We start from the raw sequence: 22,488 nt of genomic DNA on the forward strand, positions 1-22,488 counted from the left end.
TTTCAAACTTCAGGTCATGAACCAACAGTGAGTTGAGAGAGTCACAAGCAGCATTTAAAAAATAAAAGGAATGGAATAGAAAATAACAGAGTACATCACATGTTTGAGATTAAGTACTGTTATATATGTGTGTGTATAAATGCATATGTGTTATATACAAGGGGTTTGTAACGTAAAATGTATTCAAAAAGTTTGGAAGCCACCTGTCTGAACAATTAGTGGAACTCTGATTTTGCCAGGTGCCAAGGCCCCACCTGAGGTGGTATTTCATACGTTTCAGTGGGAGAAGTTGCTAGCACTTTTCAGCCTAAGTCAGACCCACGGGGGCTGATGGTCTCAGAGTGGGGAGGTGTCACTTGTGTGTCTGATCGTCACACTCGGGGAGAGGTCTGATGAAACCCCTCTCGTAGGCCTGAAGACCCCTTACACTAAACAGTGAATACTTTCTCCTCCTCTCTGGAAGACAGACAGGAATGGCTTCTGAGCCTTTGTACTTGAGTCACTCTAATATCTGTGTGCACTTCTCCCAGAAATGCAGCAAACAGAACACGTAATGCTACATAAATTCCTGCGAGAAATTTCTTTGTCCAGAAATGGTGTCAGCTTGTTGTTACACGTTGCCATAGGGAACAGAGAGCTCTGCCTTTGAAATGCAGCGAGGAGAGCTGTGATTGGCTCTCCTCGCTGCCCATCACGGCTGCCCAGCGGCCGAAACTGCAGAGGACAGAACGCCCGCCCCCAAAGCCGTTGCCCTGTTTGGGGCAAACTTCTTTGTGCTGCTCCCCCTCCAATTCCCCAAGGCAGGGGATCCAGAACTGCTCGGACGGTTGGAGAAGAGAAAGAAGGGGGAGGAAGGGGAAGAAGAGAAGGAGCAGGTCCTCACTCCCCGGCAGAGGGCTCAGCCACGGCTTGTACCTGAATCTATTCATTCTGAATGCTGCTTGATACTGCTTTGGGAGAGGATAAAACGAGCTGTAGAAAACCCCTCTGACGGGTCTTTGAAACTTCTACCTTGTTGCTTATTTTAAAAGAACCAAGAATAGTCCAGCCTAGAGAATTTTTGGCAAACTCTGATTTTGGCAAAGTCTTAAAAAGATCCCAATATAGTGTGAGGCAGGAGGTGGGAGTGGGACCCGGCTGACAGTGTCCCAGGACTGTGGCCTGAGCAGGCCTGGGGACCTGGGAGGAGATGGGCAGATACACAGAGGCCTGGGAGCGGGGGGCGTGGGAAGCAGTGTGGACCCTGCCCTTTGAGGGCAGGGTCTTTACGGCTTCTGACAGGCAGGAAAGGACACCCAAGGCTCTGGAGTGGAAGCCACGGAGAGGGAAGGAAGGAGGCGCTCATCTGGTGACCTAAGTTCGGGTCGGAGCCCAGGGGTCTGTGTGAGAGGGTTGGCTGGGGCTGGCCTGTCGCCCTGACATGGGTGCTGGGGGAACAACAGCCATCTTGGGTTCTCTGTCTGAACTCAGCTGTGCCCTTTCAGTGGCCCAGGCAGGGGCGCTGCTGTAGCCTGGGCGAGTCCCCACCTCTGTGGCTGGAGAACAAGTACCAGTCGGTCTGATGGGGCCAGAGCCGTGGACTGTCGAGGGTTCTGGAATGTACCACAGAGGAAGCCTCCAGAGGAGATGCTGGACTTCCTGCCTCTATTCAACAAGTCATTGGAGAAATATAAGGGAGCCTGGCTTAAGCTGGTCACACAGGTCTCAGTGCTGGTCTAGGGATCTTTATGAGCCTTCTTGAGCAGAGAAAAAGGAAACATCCATTCGTCTCCTCAGTGTTAGCTTGTAAACTCGTGCAGAGGTGGCCTTGCTCTTTGGCTGGCCTGGAGCCTCGCAGAGACAGGCCATCCATTGCGCCCCATCTTGCCGGGCCCAGCCGGACTGGACACCGTCTTAGAGGACCATGGGGAATCCTTCATGATTTGTGGGGCAGAGGGCCGAGGCCCCTGGAGAAGTGAGTGCCCTGGCTCCGGAGGCTGCACACGCCCCTGAAGGCGTGGGGTCCAGGGAGGAGAGGGGTGCACGGGGCAGCAGGATCTCTGTCCTGGGGCCCCAGGCCAGCGGGGAGCTCTGGGAGCTTATGGCAAACTGGCCACACTCTTCGCATTTGACCAAGACACAACTTCCTGGGTGTGGGAGGACCCCAGGGAGCAAGGAAATGCCAACCAAACCAACGTTGAGACAGCTCCCCCCTTAGTGAAGGAGATCAGGGCCCAGACGTCTCGAGTCTCCTTCAGCTCCACCACCTGCTCGTGCGGACGAGAGGGAACGAGTGTAGGAGCGAGTGTGTATGTGTGAGAGTGTGCAGTGTGCATGGATGTGAGGGAGCATGGGTGTGTGAATGCGTGTACAAGTGTGAGAGCACGTGATCGTGTCTGTGACCAAGTGTGTCTCCGAGTGCGTGTGAACGTGTGTCTGTGAGAGTATTCATGTCTTGTGAGCATGCGTGTCTTGAGTGTGAGGGACAGTGTGTAAGAACGCATGTTGGCTGAGTGTGTCTGAGCCTGTGTCTGTGAGTAGTTGTGTGAGACTGTGTTGAATGTGTGTCCATGTGCGTGTGAGCGAGGGTGGCTCCCTGCTGAACCGGGTGACGCCATCGCTCCCGACTGCGAGGGGACCTGCAGCTCTCGGGCCCCCACGAGGCTCGCGTGGCTTTTCGACCCGGAAAGGGGTGGAGGCCCGGGACGAGGGCCGCGCGGAGCCGGGGGGCGGGAGAGCGCGCGGCGGCGGGGAGGCGCGGCGGGCGCCCGAGGCCGCCCCCGCCCGCGCCGTGGCGCCGTTGCTAAGGCCGGCCGACTGGCGCCGGGCAGGAGGGCTTAGCAACGGGCGGCGGGCGCGCGCGGGCCGGGCGGGGGGCGCGCGGGGGCGCGCGGGGCCGCGGCGCGTGGGGCCGGCCGCGCTCGCGGGCTCCCGCAGCTCCCACGCGCGCGCGCGCGCGCGCGCGGGGCCTGGCGACGGGGGCGGGGCGGGCGCGCGCCGGGGCGCGCTCCAGCGGCCGGCGGGGATTTCCAGCGCGCGAGAGGAAGTGCCTGTGAGAGGGTGCGTGAGGGCGAGGGAGCGCGGCGCGGCGCGGCCGCCGCGTGCGCGAGCCGGGTTGCAGCCCAGCAGGGACTTTCCAGCCGGCGGCGGCGGCGGCCGCCGGCCCTTCCCCGCCCCCCGACATGGGGCTGCCCGGGGAGCAGGACGCTGCGGACCGCGGCGGAGGACGCGCCCGGCGCCCCTGAGCCGGCCGAGCGGCGCGGACGCGGGTAAGGGGCCCGGCGGGTGGCGGGCGGCGGGCGGCTCCATCCCCGGCGGCTCCATCCCGCGCCCTCGGCGGCGGGCGGGCCCGGGGCCGGTCGGCGCGGGGCCGGGGCGGCGCAGGCCCGGCGCCCGGCGGCGAGTGCCCGGTACGGCGCCGCCTCGCCCCAGCCCCAGCCCGGGCCCGCCCGCCCCCCGGACGCCTCAACTTCGGGAAACTTTGTCCTCCGGCCCGACCGGGGCCCGCGGGCCGGGGCTCCCGCAGCTTTTCAGGAAACGGGGCGCCGAGGCCTCTTGGAAACGTGACCCCCCCTCGGGGTGGCGAGAAATCAGCATCTCCTGCGAGGCTGTGTGTTGCGGGGTGAGGAGCGGACCGATTCGGGTGTCTACAGAGCCGAACGTGTTCACCCTGGGCTGGCTTAGTTTTTTTTTTTTTTTTTTTTAAAGCCATTATTTAAAAGTTTATACTGAGTCATTCCTCTGCAGATGAACCTCTGACTGATTCATAATCGGAGAGCTGCAGTGGCCTCGGAGGCAGGCGGGTACTGGGATCCAGTTTGGGGCGAAATGCACACATTCCGCCTTTGGTTAATTGCTCCTGCACACTTTGCCACGTTTTCACTGTCACCCCGTTGGGGACATCTATTTAATATTTAGGCCTGTAGAAAGAATTCCGTGTGGAAAAAAATTCTTTACCTTTCACTTGAAAACATAGCAGCAAAATGGAAATGGATGGTGTGTTGTGGACGTGCTTTGAAATTTAAGAAGCCTTCATATAATTGTCCATTTGAAGGAAGCAATTTTTTTTAACATCTGTATTGGAGTATAATTGCTTTACATTGTTGTGTTTCTGCTTTATAACAAAGTGAATCAGCTATACATATACATATATCCCCATATCCCCTCCCTCTTGCGTCTCCCTCCCACCCTCCCTATCCCACCCCTCTAGGTGGTCACAAAGCACCGAGCTGATCTCCCTGTGCTATGCGGCTGCTTCCCACTAGCTATCTATTTCACATTTGGTAGTGTATATATGTCCATGCCACTCTCTCACTTCGTCCCAGCTTTCCCTTCCCCCTCCCCATATCCTCAAGTCCATTCTCTACGTCTGCGTCTTTATTCCTGTCTGAAGGAAGCAATTTTATTTCATGTTTTTCGTATTAAGCCGTGAATCAGTTTTCAGAATGAGATGGGGAGTGTGTGTGTGTGTGTGTGTGTGTGTGTTATTTATTCATTTATTTTTGTGGAGTCATAAAGGCTGTATTGAGTAGCGTTGTCACCGCTTCTTAATTTACATTCACAGCATACAACTGAGGAGGAGCCATAATTTTTTTTTTTTCCCCTAGCGTTTGCTGGTGAAGCTTTTGGAAATGTTGTGTTCTGTAATCTTGTATATGTCTATAAAATCCTTATCTAAAGAAATGACCAGGTGGACCATCAATCAGTTGGTGATAAAATCTTCTCCTTTCACATCTTTGAAAATGGCCTGTTTAAAAGACTGCATCCTATGTAGGATGTCTGGCAAAATAGTGTACGTTCGTTTTTCAAATGAAGGGAAATACTTGTGTTTTCACCGTGTGGTGACAATATGTATACTGAGAATTAGTCCAAGGTGAAAAATTCTTTGGCCAAAACAAAAATAAGCCTTATCAGTGTGAAAACTGTAAAATACATGAGATTGGAAATCCGGTGAGTAGGTGCTCAGGACAGAAACCCTGACAGACCTGGGATTCCCACATCACTAGTTAAAATCAGACCTTATCAGGGATGAGGTTTAAGATGTAAGGTGTCTCACCCAGACGCCATCTGTTCCAGCTGTCACAGTGCAGAAGCCGGGAAAGCAGAGAGCTGGCAGGGAGAATTCCAGCTTTTTTTTTTTTTTTTTTAAGACGTTCATGTGAATTTTTCTGTGAGGGGAAGAAGACCAATTATTTTCCTTGGATGCTATCCATTAATTTTGGAATTAATAAGATGGCCTCACTCCTTGTAAAGAAGGGTGTAAAGACATTCCACTGGAAACAGGCAATAGCAGCGGCCAGTTGTTTCTGTTAATACTATCAAAATATTCCTACTCTTGTTCGTGCCTTGAAGAGAGTCCTTCGTTTAACTGAAACATCTGAACTGCTGCTTGCTGTTTTCCCCTGTGTTTGGGATTTTGATTCTGTAAACAGCCCTGCTAGAATCCCTTTAATTGTTCACTGTGCAAAGCAAGAAGGGCCTTGGGGGGTAGGGGGGGTGGGCGGTGTCAGGATAGATGTGCTAATAAGCTGAAGGATGAGAATGATTTATCAGTCTCTTAAAGTCCTTTTTATGATGTGAAAGCTGTACTTCAAGAAAAACTGTCACTGTGGTGTTGCAAGTCTAGGCCAGCGCAAGCAAACAAAGGAAATTGCGTTAAATTTGCCCATCTCTATTTTCTCATCTTTGTAGAGCAAGACTCTCCAAACAGCAAGTGATCTAACCTATTAAATGTTATGCAATAGCTGAGTTTCCTTGTAATGGTCAATTTAAGAACTATTAACTTAGCAGAGGAGACCTCTTATGGCCAAGGCCTCTGCATCAGTTCCATGGAATCAGGACCCTCCCTACATGCTTCTTTACAAGTGTTTATAGAGGAAGAAAAATTATTATTATTTTTTGCTGGGGGAGGAGAGTCATAATATTGACTTCAGATACAGAGAGAAACTGGGAAGAGAGCTACAAAGTGAGAAAGAAGGAGGTGAGGCCAGTGGATTTGGAAGACGACCAGGGAGAGGCAGCCGAGGCCTAAATGTGGAGATGATGCTTAGACTAGTTCTGGGCAGAAGGAACGAAGCCAGTGTGAGAGAGGGCCGGATGCCTGCGGGCAGGAGGGCAGTAGAGAGAGGTGAATGGGGATGGGGCATCTTGTGCCATAGCAGCAGGCTTTGGGTCCAAAGGAGCTCATGGAAGTAGAAGACAATGCAATTTTAAACAGAAAACATCATATGTGCTTGTGTAATATCTATTATTCATAATTAACTAAAAAATACAAAATGACTTTCTCATTTTGGAGGGCCTTTACTAACTGTGGTCTGCACAGCACTATTCTACACATAGTGAGGGGTGGGGGACTGACCAGTCTAGGAAGGAGAAGGTGAGATTTTTATCATTAAGCATCAAAACCTTTTGGGGGCCAGAATTGCTTGTCTCCCTGTGCAGACTCACTGGGGTGAGGCTGGCAGGTGGTGAGATGTCATAAATGCAGGTGACTGTGTTGGTTTTTGTCAACTCCGGAAATCAGGTGGGAATCTCTTGCTGAATTCTGTATTCTTCGAGATAAGTAGATCGTTAACTGGGATTTGGGAGTCTTTTTCTCATTTAATTTGATGTTGAATGTGCCTTGAGTTCCCATAATGTTCTAGTTATCGTGCTAAGTTGAGGGAGATACCGCACCTGCCTTTGAGGGCATGGTCTGCAGAAGTCCGGGGCATCTTGGCCCCTGTGCGTGGTGAAGGAGATGCCAGAAACCAGTGGGTATTTGACTGAGGTAGCACCAGGACTGAAGCCTGTGCCAGGGAGGGTGAGGAAAAATGAAGATTTCACCACCCTGCCCTCAGGGAGCTGGCTGCGCAGCTAGAGAGTGAAGACCCACTAGGAAGAAGCTAGAAAAGTCATACAGTGTAGGCTGAAGTGAATTAGTGGATTGTGCAGAGGACTGGAAGTATGATGGAGGTTCAGAAAAGGGAAGGACAGCTCCTGGCTGGCGGGGGTCGCCAGGGAAGGCTTCTGGGAAGTGGGCGTTGAGACCCAGTGTCGGGAAGGCAGGTGCCATGGGCCCACCCGGGGCCTCTTGCAGGGCCCTGAGAATGGCAAGAAGAGGATTTCTCCCCTCCTGGCTTTGTTGTGGTAGCGTGGCATCTGACGGTGTGCAGTCCTGTTGCTTCTTGCCAGTAGATACAGTCCTGGTGCTGCGACTGGTCAGTGGGTTTCCGGTTGTGATGTTTCCCGTGCTGTCCTCTGGCGCCTGCCAGGCCCTTTGTGACCGGGAGCTCAAGCGGGTCGGGCGGTCTGCCCCACGATGGGCCTGGTCTGCGGTGGGGAACAGAGCAGTGGGCCCCAACCTGGGCGGCAGCACTTTGCTGTCCCTGAGGTTTCTCCTTGTAGGTAGAAAGTCTCAAAAGGTGGTGGCGAGGGGAGGGGTGTAAATGTTAGAAAGCCCCTTCCCCCCAAATCTGCTGCTGTGTCATGCTGAAATGACCTAAATCTCTTTCATTTGCAAGAACTAAAAAAGTGCCCTGTAATTTCATTTCATGGTTTACTTTTTCCTAGCGTTTGCTCCATGCTGGTTTTTGACCATGTTTTTTTTTGGCCTCGACGCGAGGCTTGTGGAATCTTAGTTCCCTGACCAGGGATTGAACCCTGGGCCCTAGACAGTGAAAGCGCAGAGCCCTAACCACTGGACCGCCAGGGAATTCCCAACTCCGTGTTTTTTTAATGGAGGTTATTTGGTAACTTTTATGAGGCCATTCTACCAAGAAAGATATCATGCCTGCTGTTCTGATATCCTGATTTCCTTTCCAATTAAAACACTGATTCTATGGCAAAACCCAAAAGCATATTTGTTGGAAACTTCATTTCTTTAAGTGGAGAGAAAAGCTAAATTGACTAACTGATTGGGATAATGTCACCTTTAGGACAACAGTAGCATCAAAATACTAAAACATTAGTTTCCGGGAGTCATAATTATAGTGAAGGTTTTCAGAGACTAACTTCGTACCCTGGAAGGTTAATGTCCAATAGGAGGCCTGCATACACTTGAGGTGATGAGGTGCTGGTCAGGCCCCCACTCCCCCGCCAGGGCCTGGCACGTGGTGGACTGACCCTCCATCAGTGTTTGTGTTCAGAATCTGCAAGTGTGGGAAGGAAGAGGGGTGTGACAGATGCCCACACAGTGGCTCCATGTGGTTTGGCATATGTGTCTGCAGGTGGGTGTGCCCTGGAGCTGCCCTCCCTTGACTGTGCCTCCGCTCCCCCCACCCCCCATGCCCTGTTCTGATGGTGCTTAGCTCCGTGGTTTGTTGCGTTAGGGGGCTTGTAAGATGGGAGGCTTCATTTGACATTTTAACTTTCCTGGGTGCATAGCCTGATGCTTGAAATGTTATTATAGGGTAAATTAAGTGTTTTGGTTTCAGAAGGCTTTTCTGTGTGAGAAAGGGCATGGCATGGTTTTAGTACAGTATGTCTCAAACCCTTGATAGGAGTCCAAGCCCATTAAAGTTTTATCTTAAAATTGAATAGGACTTTTACATTGTACTCGGTAATATGTCCCCCCCAGTTTTTGAGTACATTCGATTCTCCAAAAGATGCATTGTGTTCGTCCTTGGCTTCCCTAGGATCTGTGAGGGGTCCCCTGGCATTCCTACCATGTGTCCTTGGGGCTGTCCACCCCCTCACTTGAGAAGTGTGGGCATGGTGGAAGGCACCAGCTTTAAAGATCTGAATCCCAGTCCTGCGCTCTGTACACACCAGCAGAACAACCCTGGGCAGGCTGCTGGGCCTCTCTGAGTTGGTTTATCCATCTGTAAAATGGGATGAATAGCACCATGCACAGACTTGCTTCTTATGAATGAAATGGACAAGAAAGCCTTCTACTGATGTCAATTTTCGTAGTAATAGAGGGTTGAGATGTAATGGAGTAAGAGCGTTAAGATCTTAGAATATAAACATAATGTGTCAGACCTCGGTTGGGACTGTAGAGATTTTCTAGTTGAGTTCCCTCATTTTATATGGGAGGCAGCTGAGGCTCAGAGTGTTTGTGTAAGTAACTCTCCCAAGTCAGATCATTATCTGGCAAAGCAGGGACTATTCGCCCAGAGTAGTGTTTTTTGGGGTTTTTTTTTTTTCCCCTTGCCATCTTCATTTTTCCAAGATTGGCCCCAGGGAAGCTGCTTGGCCTCTAATTCCAACTTGGGATAATTGAAAATTATTTAATCAACACACATTTTTTTTGAGAACTTACCCAGGAGCTATGCCAGTTGCCGAAGCTAAAAAGTAAAGGAAGATGCTGTATGATCACTATCCTCAAGGAGCTTCTGTGAGATGAGTAAGCCAGAAGAACCATTTGGTTACAGCACAGTGTGGTGGGTGCCATGATGGTAGGACAGAGGCGCTGTGGGAGCGCGGAGGTGTTTTCCAAGGGAGGGTGCGCGTGAGCAGAAGGAAGGAGCACGTCAGAGGGCCTGTGGGCCTGCAGAGGCTGCCTGTGGCTGCCGTTCAGGGGGCAGGGCTCAGGAGAAGGGAACAGCCTGGCTGCCTTTGGGTGCCGCCTTTGTGCCAGCCTAACTTTTGAGGGGAGAATCATCCCCATTTTACAGATGAGGAAAAGGAAGAGCATCGAGCCTGTTGGACTCTTTTACAGAGTTCGTGTTTTCATCACTGTGCTCTGTGGTCAGTTTAAGCTGAATTACAATCCGGTTTTAGATTTTGTTCTTATTCTAGACTTTTTAGTTTTGCTTTCAGATTCTAGATGTTTTAGTTTTGCTGCTATGTAGTGCTTTTTAAAAGACACTGTGTATTTTTCCAGCATATATTTTTCATGCGGCCTTTCCTTTCCTCCAACATCTGTTTTGCCTGTATCGACTTACTTTTCCAGGTGGGACTCCATTCCTTCTCTGTTTTGAGTTATTTTCTTAGAGCAGCAACATTGCATTCCACATCCTTTAATAAGTTCAGTTAAGGCGTTCTTTACCCTGTGGTTCTCGCCAAGGAAAGGTCCCAAACTTGATTTACTAATGTGTTTTCTTTCCCCTTTCTCTCTCTTAATTTACATTTAAACCGGTAGTCTAGTAATAATGATAGAATTTAGTCATTATATTTTTACAGGGTTTTACAAATATTAGCTCGTTAGTGGTGAACAAGTCCCGGAGGCCTGGTCACTCTGTAGAGAGCTGGTTACAACCAGCATAGGTAGCTTTCCACCCATTCATCTGGAATTTAATTATAACTGCGGATTGCTTATGGGGATACGAGTTAAAGGCAATGAAGCCTTCTCCACGATTAGCAGGGAAATGATGTCATTGGCTATTTTGGAGAAGATTTTACGTGGCTCTTCTGCTAGAACCACTGTAAAGTTCTGAACACGGAACCATGAAGGGTCGTGATGGCTGGACTGAGGTGAGGGGGCTTGTTTCATAGCCATCTGTACTTGCTCCAGGGAGGGCTGTGAGTAAGGGGACACAGCTGGACACTGAGGCCTCAAGGTCAGGTTCCTAGAGTGATAGAGGATAGATTTTCTTTGTTCTTACACCCGGTTAGACCTTTTGGGGTCAAGGCAGTGGCATGGGAGAGAGAGCAAGGGCCTCAAGTTTCTGGAGAAGCCTGCCCTGCCTTCTCCAGGTTGAGGGATGTTCTGGTGCATCTTCGGTGTGTCTCTAGTGTTGAGATGACGAGCTTCTTAAGGACAGGGTCACTTCATCGTATTTTCACAGTCTGGCTTAAGATGTGTTTAGGCCATCTTAGATTAGACGAATTTATGTATGAAAAGAGTATGGGTCTGAAGTCAGACCCGATTTGAATTCTGGTCCTCCCTTTAGCTAACTATGATAGTAAGTTCTTTATCCTTTCTGAGCCTCAGTTTCCTCATCTATGAAAAGGTAGTTGTGAGGACCGAAAGCGAGAATGTGAGTGAATGTGAGAACCTAGCATAGCATGAGTGGTAATTCCTTTCCCTCTTTCCTTTCCTGAGCAATTCCCTAAAGGGAGAACATGCCTTGTTAGCAAAGTGAATGATGGGCTCTCTTGGGAGTATGGCCTGGCCCTGGATGACAAGTAGGGGTAGAAGAAGCACATTATTGGACTGTCAAGAAATTATTTGTAACAAAGAATAAAATATCTGGAAACTAAAAATCACTGTATATTTGCAAAAAAAGGAATAAATGTCTATAGATAGACCCTCACTTTTTTAGAAAAACAGATTTTACATATGATGATTTTTGATAAATTAAAAATTACATTTTAATACATTTTTTCCATTATTTAGCAGAATAATATTCTTAAATTCATTCCAATCTCTGTTCAAATGTCACCTCTTCCAGGAGGTTTTCCCTGAACACCCTAGTTAAAATAGCCCATGCTGTCACTCTCTAGTCTCTTAACCTTGCTTTCTTAATTCTAGCAGAAAATTTTTTTTCAACAGCTTAACCCAGTTACCAGGAGACTGCTGGAGTATGTTGGATACTCAGGCATTTGTATGAATCAATCAATCAATAAACTACAGTCCAACCAGATTTTCTTTTATTGAGGCAAAAATTCACATAATGTTCAGTTACTATTTTAAAGTGTATAGTTCAGTGGTATGTAGTGTATTCAAAATTTTGTGCAACCACCAGCTCGCTCTAGTTTCAAAACTTTTCATCACCCTGTAAAAAATATGTACCCATTAAGTAATCATTCCCCATCCCCCCTTTCTTCTAATCTGATAATCTCTAATCTGCATCTGTTGCTATAGATTTGCTTGTTCTGAGTATATCATATAAAAGGGATCATACAGTCCGTGACCTTTTGTGTCTAGCTTCTTTCACTTAGCATAATGTTTTTGAGGTACATCCAAGTTGTAGCATGTATCAGTAGTTTGTTCCTTTTTGTGGCCGAATAATATTCCATTGTTCGTATATATCACAATTTATTTATCCGTTCATCCACTTTTGGACATTTGGATCGTTTTTACCTTTTGGCTATTATGAATAATGTTTACAAGTTTGTATGTAGACACAGTGTTTTCATTTCTCTTGGGTGATATACCTAGGAGTGGAATTGCTGGGTCATATGGTCATTCTGTGTCTAACTTGTTCCCACCTGCAATGTACTAGGGTTCCAATTTCTGCACATCTTTTCCAACATTTATTTTCTTTTGTTTTGTCTTGATTAAAGCTATTTTAGTGGATATAAAACGGTATCTCATTGTCGTTTGGTATTTCCTTAGCGACCGACCAATGATATTGAACATCGTTTCGTTGTACGTCTTTTTTGGAACAATGTCCCTTCAAGTCCTTTGCCCATGTTTTAGTTGGGTTGTTTGTCTTTCGGTTGTTGAGTTGTAAGAGTTCTCTATATATTTTGGGTATTAAACCCTTAATAGATAAATGACTGACAAATATTTTTTCGCATTCTGTAGGTTGTTTTTTCACATTCTTGATAGTGTCCTTTGATGCACAAAAGTTTTTAATTTTGTTGTTGTTTTTGTTCCTTGTGCTTTTGGTATCAAACCTGAGAATCCATTGCCAAACCCAAGGTCATGAAGATTTACCCCTATATTTTATAGTTTCAGCTCTTACATTTAGATCTTTGGTCCATTTTGAGTTAATTTTTGTATTTGGAATGAGGTAGGAGTCCCACTTCATTCTTTTGCATTTGGTTATTCATTTGTCCCAGCACCATTTGTTGAAGAGACTTTTCTTTCCCCGTTGGATGGTATTGGCACCTTTGTTGGAAATAAATTAGCTGTGGGTGTTTGAATTTATTTCTGGACTCTCAATTCTATTCCATTGGTCTATATGCCTGTCCTTCTGCCAGTAGCACACTGTTTTGATTATCGTAGCTTTGTAGAAAGTTTTGACGTAGTAAGTTTGAGAAGTGTGAGTCTTCCAGCTTTATTTTTCTTTTTCAGTATTGCTTTGGCTACTTGGCACCGCTTGTAGCTCCATATTAATTTGAGGATCAGTTTTTCTCTTTCTGTAAAAAGGTCATTGGAATTTTGACAGGGATTGCATTGACTCTGCTTTGGGGAATTGCCACGTAGTACTAAGTCTTCCAATTCATGACTATGGGATGTGTTTCTATTTATTTACACCTTTAATTTCTTTTTTTAAATTAATTAATTAATTAATTTTTGGCTGCGTTGGGTCTTCATTGCTGCGCGTGGGCTTTTTCTAGTTGCGGGCAAGTGGGAGCTACTCTTCGTTGTGGTGCATGGGCTTCTCATTGCGGTGGCTTCTCTTGTTGTGGAGCACAGGCTCTAGGCACGCGGGCTTTAGTAGTTGTGGTTCACAGGCTCAGTAGTTGTGGCCCGCGGGCTCTAGAGCGCAGGCTCAGTAGTTGTGGCACATGGGTTTAGTTGCTCTGAGGCATGTGGGATCTTCCCAGACCAGGGCTCGAACCCATGTCCCCTGCATTGGCAGGCGTATTCTAAACCGCTGTGCCGCCAGGGAAGTCCAACACCTTTAATTTCTTTCAGCAAGATTTTTTTTTTTTTTTAAAGATTTATTTATTGATTCATTCATTGATTGATTGCTATGTTAGGTCTTCGTTTCTGTGCGAGGGCTTTCTCTAGTTGCGGCAAGCGGGGGCCACTCCTCATCGCGGTGCGCGTGCCTCTCACTATCGCGGCCTCTCTTGTTGCGGAGCACAGGCTCCAGACGCGCAGGCTCAGTAATTGTGGCTCATGGGCCCAGTCGCTCCGCGGCATGTGGGATCCTCCCAGACCATGGCCCGAACCTGTGTCCCCCGCATTAGCAGGCAGACCCTCAACCGCTGCGCCACCAGGGAAGCCCCTCAGCAAGATTTTTTAGGTTCAGTATATAAATTTTTTATCTCCTTGGTTAAAATTATACCTCGGTATTTTATTCTTTTGGATGCTATTTTAAAGGGAATTGTTTCCTTAATTTTCTTTTTGAATTGTTCATTGCTGGTGTATAAAACAAAACTGATTTTTGTGTGTTGATCATATACCCTGCAATCTTGCCAAATTTAGTTATTACCTCTATTAGTTTTCCCTGGGATTTTCTATATATAGAATCATGTCATCGGCAAATAGAGATAGTATGTTCCTTTCTTTCCAATGTTGGTGCCTTTTATTTCTTTTTCTTGCCTAATTGCTCTGGCTAGGGCTTCTACTGCAGTGTTGAATAGCAGTGGTGAAAGCAGACATCTTTGTCTTGTTCCTAATCTTAGGGGAAAACTTTTCAGTGTGATTATGAAGTTATGTGTGGCTTTAAAAAATAAATGACCTTTGTCATGTTAAGGAAGTTCCCTTAAATTCCTGGTTTACTGATTGTTTTGTGATGAAAGGTTGTTGAATTTTGTCAAATGCTTTCTGTGTGTCTATTGATATGATCATGTGTTTTTTTTCCCCCTTCTATTAATGTGGTGTGTTCCATTAATTGATTTTTGTATGTTGAACCTCCCTTGCTTTCCTGGGTTATATCTCACTTCGTCATGGCGCAGAGTCCTTTTAATGTGTTGTTGGATTTGGTTTGCTATTTTGTTGAGAATTTTTGCATCTGTGTTCATATGGGATATTGGTCTTTAGTTTTCCTTTCTTGTGTCTTTGTCTGGCTTTGGTATCAAGGTACCAACTGCATTTTGACTATACATTGTGTTTCTTCAGAATTTTGAAACCTGTCCTCAGCAGTGTATAGAAAATTCTAGGAGGGTTTTGAAGCAGACAGGACAACTCTTCAGTGATGAACATACCACATACCTCCTTTCTTTCTTACATGAGGCTGCCCCAGTGGCTAATAGCTAGGAAAATCCTGGCTGACATTACCACCATAACTCTGTGTCCACCAGTGGAGAATGGAGGAAGGGGTTCTATTCCTGATGCCAGTGCTGGAGCTTCTGTCATTTCCTGAAAAAGCCACAGATTGTTCCAGATAATGAGTGCTGAGTAACAAACCATCCTAAGCATCTGTGATCTAAAACAGTAATTTGTTATTAGATAGTATGGTTCTGTGGGTTGGTCAGGCAGGGCTCAGCTGGGTGATTCTTCTGCTCTGTGTGGCATTAACTGAGGGCACTCACTGGTATTTATCTGGCCTCTGGTGTGGTCTGGAGGATCCAAAATGGCTATACTCACATGCTTGGATGGTTGGAAGGCCAGGCTTAGTGGTTCCTAACTTTCCACGTAGTGTCAGGACCTCATCATGTGGCCTCTCTGCTCGGGTGGTTGGACTTCTTACATGTCAGCTGAAGACTCCTAGAGTGATTGCTCTAGGAGAGGAAGTGGGGCTGACAAATCGGTGTAGCATTACTCTTTTTTTTTCTTTAATATTTATTTATTTGGTTGTGCTGGGTCTTAGTTGCGGCAGGCAGGCTCCTTAGTTGTGGCATGCATGTGGGATCTAGTTCCCGACCAGGGATCGAACCCGGGCCCCCTGCATTGGGAGCACAGAGTCTTATCCACTACACCACCAAGGGAAGTCCCAGTGTAGCATTACTCTTGCTGTGTTCTGTTAATCGAAGAACTCACAGAGTACTCCCAGATTAAGCAGAGGGGACATAGAGCCTACCTCTTGATAAGAGGAGTGTCAAGGAATCTGTGACTGTCTTTAATCCACTACATGTATGGTGGTTAGATTCCACAGGGCTGTCAGCAATATACATATTGTATATACTTTTTAAGAGAAGCTGTTGTGGGCTAAAATGGAATCCCCAACTGTTGTGTGTTACCCATTTTCTGTGAGAAAGTGCATTCTGTATTCTGAACCAAGAATTCATGAATAAACTTTTGGAATATACCCATTCATAAAATGGTAATTGCCTGTATAAAATGTGTGCTTTATTTAATCAGGCACCCTTGATCCTCTATTTGCCAGGAGTTTTTCAAGTGTAACTTTGAGTCCATAAATTTTCCCTTCCTATTAGTTCATTTAAAAAATTATTTGAAAACTTCACTTTCATTTTGAAGAGTATTGTAATTCTCTCTGTTCTTAAAGTTTCATTGAGAATATATTAGTAAGCTTATATATCCTAAATTTCCTTTTTTCACCCTAGATCATTCTAGTAAATCCCCTACAGATGTAATACAATAAAGTTGGAGCTGTTTGTGTATAAAAGGGTGGGATAATTTGACAGCATGTGCAGACGTGTGTATGCACTGGTTCAACTGGAAATCTCATTTTATGTAAATCTGCCTTCTCTGCCTATCTCAGCGGATTGTTGCAACACTATTTGAGTGGGAGCAAATGTGATGAGGTCAGAGGGGACTGAGGGTGTGGAATTAAATAATGAACAAGGAATCTGCATCTTTGTTCCAGTGGAGCCACCAGGTATCGGGATTAATATGGTGGAGGGGGCGGAGCTGTGTCCCACGTGTGCCCTTTGCTTGCGCCCTGCACAGAGAGCCCCACTCACACGGTGCTGCCCATCTCTGTGTTTCCCAAGCGTAACTTGCCTTTGTTCCCAGATACCCATCACCCCTGGGCATCTAACCTTCTGTCCGAAGTAGGTGTGAATGAAGAGAGTCACCCACTTTACATGGTTGATATGCTGGAGTGACTGACTGATGCATGGAATTTCAGGGAGTCCTGGGAGCTCCTGGACCCCCTCCCTTCGTGCCTGTTGTAAGAACCTCTGGTCTAGATGGTCTGAGGTCTCTTATAGTAAAGTTTTACGTGAAACTTTATGTGTATACACACACACACACACACACACACACACACACACACATAATTTTTTTTTTTTGATATGGGGTGCCCATTTCTTATTCTGTCCTTTCTATGAATTCCAAAAATTTGCTGGCCTTTGCCATTTCATCAGGGAGAAAGTAATTGCTCTCTGCAGGTTTTGCGGGATGCTTCTTTTGATACTACTTACCTTTTTCATTCACTATCACCTTCAGGGTTTTCTCTACCAGAATGTGGTGACTGTGGCCCAGGGGTGACTAGCACAGGGGCTAAAGAAGGGTAATGAGACTTGAGGACTGGGAAGGCTGGTAACCAAGGCAGGGAGGATGGCGGTCAGGAGGGCAGTGGCACTCACAATGAAAGATAAGGGCTCTTAAAGCTTTGACATTGTATTCTTCTAAGTATAACACTGCAGACGTAAAAGTTTCTAAATTACATGGAGACCACTGTTGGCGAGTCAGGGGCTGGATTGGTGGGGGTGGGGGGATAGCGGCCTCCCGCCAGTAGAAGCCCTGACGTGGCGGGACAAGATTCAAGTAGGCGTAGGGACCAGCGAGCTAGACCCACCAGTCTTTGCGGCCTCCGGCAACTTATTTAACCTTTGAAACCTCTGTCTCCTTTCATGGTAGACGGGAATAGTAGTGTCGTGGTTGTTGTGAAAATAAAATAGTAAGCCTTAAAAAATGAATTCACCAGAAAAATGAAATATGGTATTTAAGGCTAAAGGAACATGCATTTTTTTAGCCCAGGGAAGAGAAAGTAGAGGATATGTCCAGCAAACATTCACCATTTCAGCACGTTTATCTACTGGGTGCCTGGCTGAGTTTAGTGCTCAGTTGTGTGTGTGTGTGTGTGTGCACGCGTGTGAAGTGTATAAGGAAAAACAACATTTAAATGAACACTGACCAAATTTTGTTTAGTTCAGCAAACTTTTTTTAAAAAAATTTATTGAAGTATAGTTGATTTACGTCATGTTAGTTTCAGGTGTATAGCACAGTGATTCAGTTATTTATATATACATATGTATATTTTTCCCTTATAGGTTATTACAAAATATTGAGTATAGTTCCCTGTGCTATACAGTAGGTTCTTGTTGGTTTTTTTAATTTATTTTTAAAATTAATTAGTTAATTAATTAATTTTTGGCTGCATTGGGTCTTTGTTGCTACGCGTGGGCTTTCTCTAGTTGCGGCGAGCAGGGGCTACCCTTGTTGCGGAGCATGGGCTCTAGGTGCTCGGGCTTCAGTAGTTGTGGCACACGGGCTCAGTAGTTGTGGCTCACGGGCTCTAGAGTGCAGGCTCAGTAGTTGTGGCACACAGGCTTAGTTGCTCCGTGGCATGTGGGATCTTCCCAGGCCAGGGATGGACCCCATGTCTCCTGCATTGGCAGGCGGATTCTTAACCATTGTGCCACCAGGGAAGTCCTATCTATTTTATATATAGTAGTGTGTATGTGTCAATCCCAACCTCCTAATTTATCCCTCCCTCCGCCTTTTCCCTTTGGTAACCATAAGTTTGTTTTCTATGTCTGTGGGTCTGTTTCTGTTTTGTAAATAAGTTCATTTGTATCTTCTTTTTTTTTTAGATTCCACAGATAAACGATATCATATATTTATCTTTCTCTGTCTTGCTTACTTCACTTAGTATGATAATCTCTAGGTCCATCCATGTTGCTGCAAATGGCACTATTTCATTCTTTTTTATGGCTGAGTAGTATTCCATTGTGTGTATGTATGTATGTGTGTATGTATGTATGTGTATATATATATATATATATATATATATATATATATATATATATATATATATATATATATAGCACATCTTCTTTATCCATTCATCTGTTGATGGACATTTAGGTTGCTTCCATGTCTTGGCTGTTGTAAATAGTGCTGCTACAAATATTGCGGTGCATGTACCTTTTCATTTATTTATTTATTTATTTAGGCTGTGTTGGGTCTTAGCTGTGGCATGCAGGGTCTCTCGTTGCAGTGGGCAGGCTCTTTGTTGAGGCACACAGGCTTCTTTCTAGTTGTGGCATGCAGGCTCCTCAGTGCATGGGCTCTGTAGTTGCAGCATGCAGCCTTTCTAGTTGTGGCACGCAGACTCAGTAGTTGTGGTGCGCAGGCTTAGTTGCCCCACAGCATGTGGGATCTTAGCTCCCCGAGCAGGGATTGAACCCACCTACTCTGCATTGGAAGGCAGATTCTTAACCACTGGACCACCAGGGAAGTCCCGCATGTATCTTTTCGAATTATAGTTTTCTCTGGATATATGCCCAGGAATGGGATTGCAGGATCATATGGCAACTCTATTTTTAATTTTTTAAGAACCCTCCATACTGTTCTCCATAGTGGCTGCACCAATTTACATTCCCACCAACAGTGCAGAAGGGTTCCTTTTACTCCACACCCTGTCCAGCATTTATTATTTGTAGACTTTTTGATGATGGCCATTCTGACTCGTGTGAGGTGGTACCTCATTGTAGTTTTGATTTTCATTTCTCAATTAGCAATGCTGAGCATTTTTTCTCATGCCTGTTGGCCATCTGTATGTCTTCTTTGGAGAAATGTCTAGGTCATCTGCCCATTTTTTGATTGAGTTGGTTTTTTTTTGATACTGAGCTGTATGAGCTGTTTGTATATTTTGGAAATTAATCTATTGTCGGTCACATTGTTTGCAAATATTTTCTCCCATTCTGTAGGTTGTCTTTTCATTTTGTTTATTGTTTCCTTTGCTGTGAAAAAGCTTTTAAGTTTAATTAGGTACCACTTTTTGTTTTTATTTCCATTACTCTAGGAGACAGATCTAAAAAGATATTGCTGTGATTTATGTCAGAGTGTTCTACGTATGTTTTCCTATAGGAGTTTTATAGTATCTGGTCTTACATTTAGGTCTTTAATCCATTTTGAGTTTATTTTTGTGTGTGGTGTTAGGAAGTGTTCTAATTTCATTCTTTTACATGTAGCTGTCCAGTCTTCCCAGCACCCCTTATTGAAGAGACTCTCTTTTTTCCATTGTATATCCTTGCCTCCTTTGTTGTAGATTAATTGACCATAGGTGCATGGGTTTATTTCTGGGCTTTATATCCTGTTCAGTTGATCTATAGATCTCTTTTTGTGCCAGTATCATACTGTTTTGATTACTGTAGCTTTGTAGTATAGTCTGAAGTCAGGGAGCCTGGTTCCTCCAGTTCCATTTTTCTTTCTCAAGATTGCTTTGGCTATTCGGGGTCTTTCGTGTTTCCATACAAATTAAAAGAAAATCTTTTGTTCTAGTTCTGTGAAAAACGCCATTGGTAATTTGATAGAGATTGCATTGAATCCATAGATTGCCTTGGGTGGTACTGTCATTTTATCAATATTGATTCTTCCAATCCAAGAACACGATATATCTTTCCATCTGTTGTGTCGTCTTCAAGTTTTTTCATCAGTATCTTATAGTTTTCAGAGTAAAGGTCTTTCGCCTCCTTAGGTAGGTTTATTTCTAGGTATTCTATTCTTTTTGATGCGATGGTAAATGGGGTTGTTTCCTTTCTCTTTCTGATCTTTCGTTGTTAATGTATAGAAATGCAACAGATTTCTGTATGTTCATTTTGTGTCCTGCAACTTTACTAAATTCATTCATGAGCTCTAGTGTTTTTTTGGTGGTGCCTTTACGATTTTCTGTGTATAGTATCATGTCATTTGCAAACAGTGACAGTTTTACTTCTTCTTTTCCAATTTGGATTCCTTTTATTTCTTTTTCATCTCTGATTGCTGTGGCTAGGACTTCCAAAACTATGTTAAATAAAACTGGTGAGAGTGGGCATCCTTGTCTTGTTCCTGATCTTAGAAGAAATGCTTTCAGCTTTTCACCATTGTGTATAGTGGTAGCTGTGGGTTTGTCATATATGGCCTTTATTGTTTTGAGGTAGGTTCCCTCTCTGCCTACTCTCTGGAGTCAGCAAACTTTTATAAAGCACTTCATGGATGCCAGTCATGCTGTTACATGCTAGGGGTGTGTGTGTGTGTAAGTGTGTATATGTGTATGTGTGTGTGTATAAATACTGAGATACACTCTGTGTTCTCTAGAAACTCAGACTGCTTATTTCAACCTGGAACGTTACGCTTTATGAAAGAGGCATGTATCAGCTCAGGCTGTCCTAACAAAATATCATAGATTGTGTGGCTTAAGCAACAGGAACTTATTTCTCACAGTTCTGGAGGCTGAAGGTCCAAGATTAAGGTGCCAGGCAGTTCAGTTTCCAGTTGAAGATTTTGTTCCTGGCTTGTAGGTTGTCACCTTTTCACTGTGTCCTCACATGGTAGAGGGAGAGAGAGACAGGAAGCAAGGTCTCTGGTTTCTCCCCCCCCCCCTTTTTTTTTTAATAAACTTTATTTATTTATTTATTTTTGGCTGAGTTGGGTGTTCGTTGCTGCACGTGCGCTTTCTCTAGTTGCAGCGAGCAGGGGCTACTCTTCATTGTGGTGTGCGGGCTTCTCATTGTGGTGGCTTCTCTTATTGCAGAGCACGGGCTCTAGGTGTGTGGGCTTCAGTAGTTGTGGCTTGCAGGCTCTAGAGCGCAGGCTCAGTAGTTGTGGTGCACAGGCTTAGTTGCTCCATGGCATGTGGGATCTTCCCAGACCAGGACTTGAACCCGTGTCCCCTGCATTGGCAGGTGGATTCTTAACCACTGTGCCACCAGGGAAGTCCCTCTGGTTTCTTCTCTTATTAGGCCCCTAATTATTTCCCAAAGGCCCATCTCCAAATACTATCACATTAGGAGTTAAGAGTTGCAACATATGAATTTTGAGGGGGCACAATTCAGTTATAGGGACATGACCCCATAGTTCATGTCCTTCTCACATGCAAAATACATTCATTCCATTCCAACAGCCACAAAAATCTTAACTACAGTATCACCTCTGAAGTAAAGTCCAAGGTCTCCTCTACATATCATCTAAATAACATGTGGGTGAGACTGGCAGTGTGATCCATCTTGAGGCAGAATTCCTCTCCACCTGTGAACCTGTGAAACCAGGTAGGTTATGTGCTTCCAACGTATAATGTTGGGACAGGCATAGGATAGATATTCCCCTTTGAAAAGAGAGGAATAGGAAAGAAGGAAGTGTGACAGGCCCCAAGCACGTCCAAGTGTAGCAAGGCAAATTCCATTCGATCTTAAGACTTGAGAATAATCCTCTTTGGTTTGATGCTCTGCCTTCTGGACTCACTAGCGTGGAGGTCCCACCTCTGCTGGAGGGGGGCTGTGCCCCCAAGGCACTGGGCAGCTGCCGCCTGACCTGTTGAAACGTGGGTGATGGCCGCCCCTCTTTGAAACTGAGGAGGCATCCCTGATGCTCTCTGTATGGCCTGAAAAGCAGTAGAACAAAAATAAAAGGGGGCAAATTACAGGATGAGTCAGTAAGTTAGTAAGCTAATACTTGGACCAGAATAGGAGTCTTGTTTAGTTTCACGAGGACTTTTACCAAATGAGCCTCTCAAGAGACCTGACGTGAGGGTGGTGCGCGGGCTGGCATATGTACATGCTACACTGGAAGTGCCCCAAGCCTGGGTGTGGAAGACGACGGCTAACTTGGCATTTGGGAAGTGGAGTTCGGTCTGAGGCGGCTTTAGGGGGCAGCCTAGCGTCGTGGAACGCTGTTCAGGGTCCTCCTCGTGACGGGTGCGTTCAGAAGAAGCTGGCAGACACCTGTCCGTGGGAGAAGCAGGCTGCAGGACCACTGATGTCCCTTTCAGTCTGAGGGTTCGTGAACGTAATTTAAAGTCCACTGTTTGACTGGTGTGTGCGCTCGGTTCACGAGTTCATACCCATAGTGTAGCGGCAGCCTAAGCGTGACAGCTTCTTTTCTCATCCTCTTCTGCCAACTGTTCCTGCTGGCAG

At 45.9% G+C, this 22,488-nt stretch overlaps 1 protein-coding gene across 1 annotated transcript in view; it reads left to right on the forward strand.

Moving 5' to 3' along the window:
* The first annotated feature begins 2,988 nt into the window (after positions 1-2,988).
* Positions 2,989-22,488, forward strand: part of TRAF3 (TNF receptor associated factor 3) — a 116,669-nt gene continuing 97,169 nt past the window's right edge. The window contains 1 exon segment of the mRNA XM_036843017.1: positions 2,989-3,248. The gene's annotated coding sequence lies outside the window, so the exon portion shown is untranslated.

This window comes from Balaenoptera musculus, chromosome 2 (assembly GCF_009873245.2).
Source record: "Balaenoptera musculus isolate JJ_BM4_2016_0621 chromosome 2, mBalMus1.pri.v3, whole genome shotgun sequence".
NCBI classification, from domain to species: Eukaryota; Metazoa; Chordata; class Mammalia; order Artiodactyla; family Balaenopteridae; genus Balaenoptera; species Balaenoptera musculus.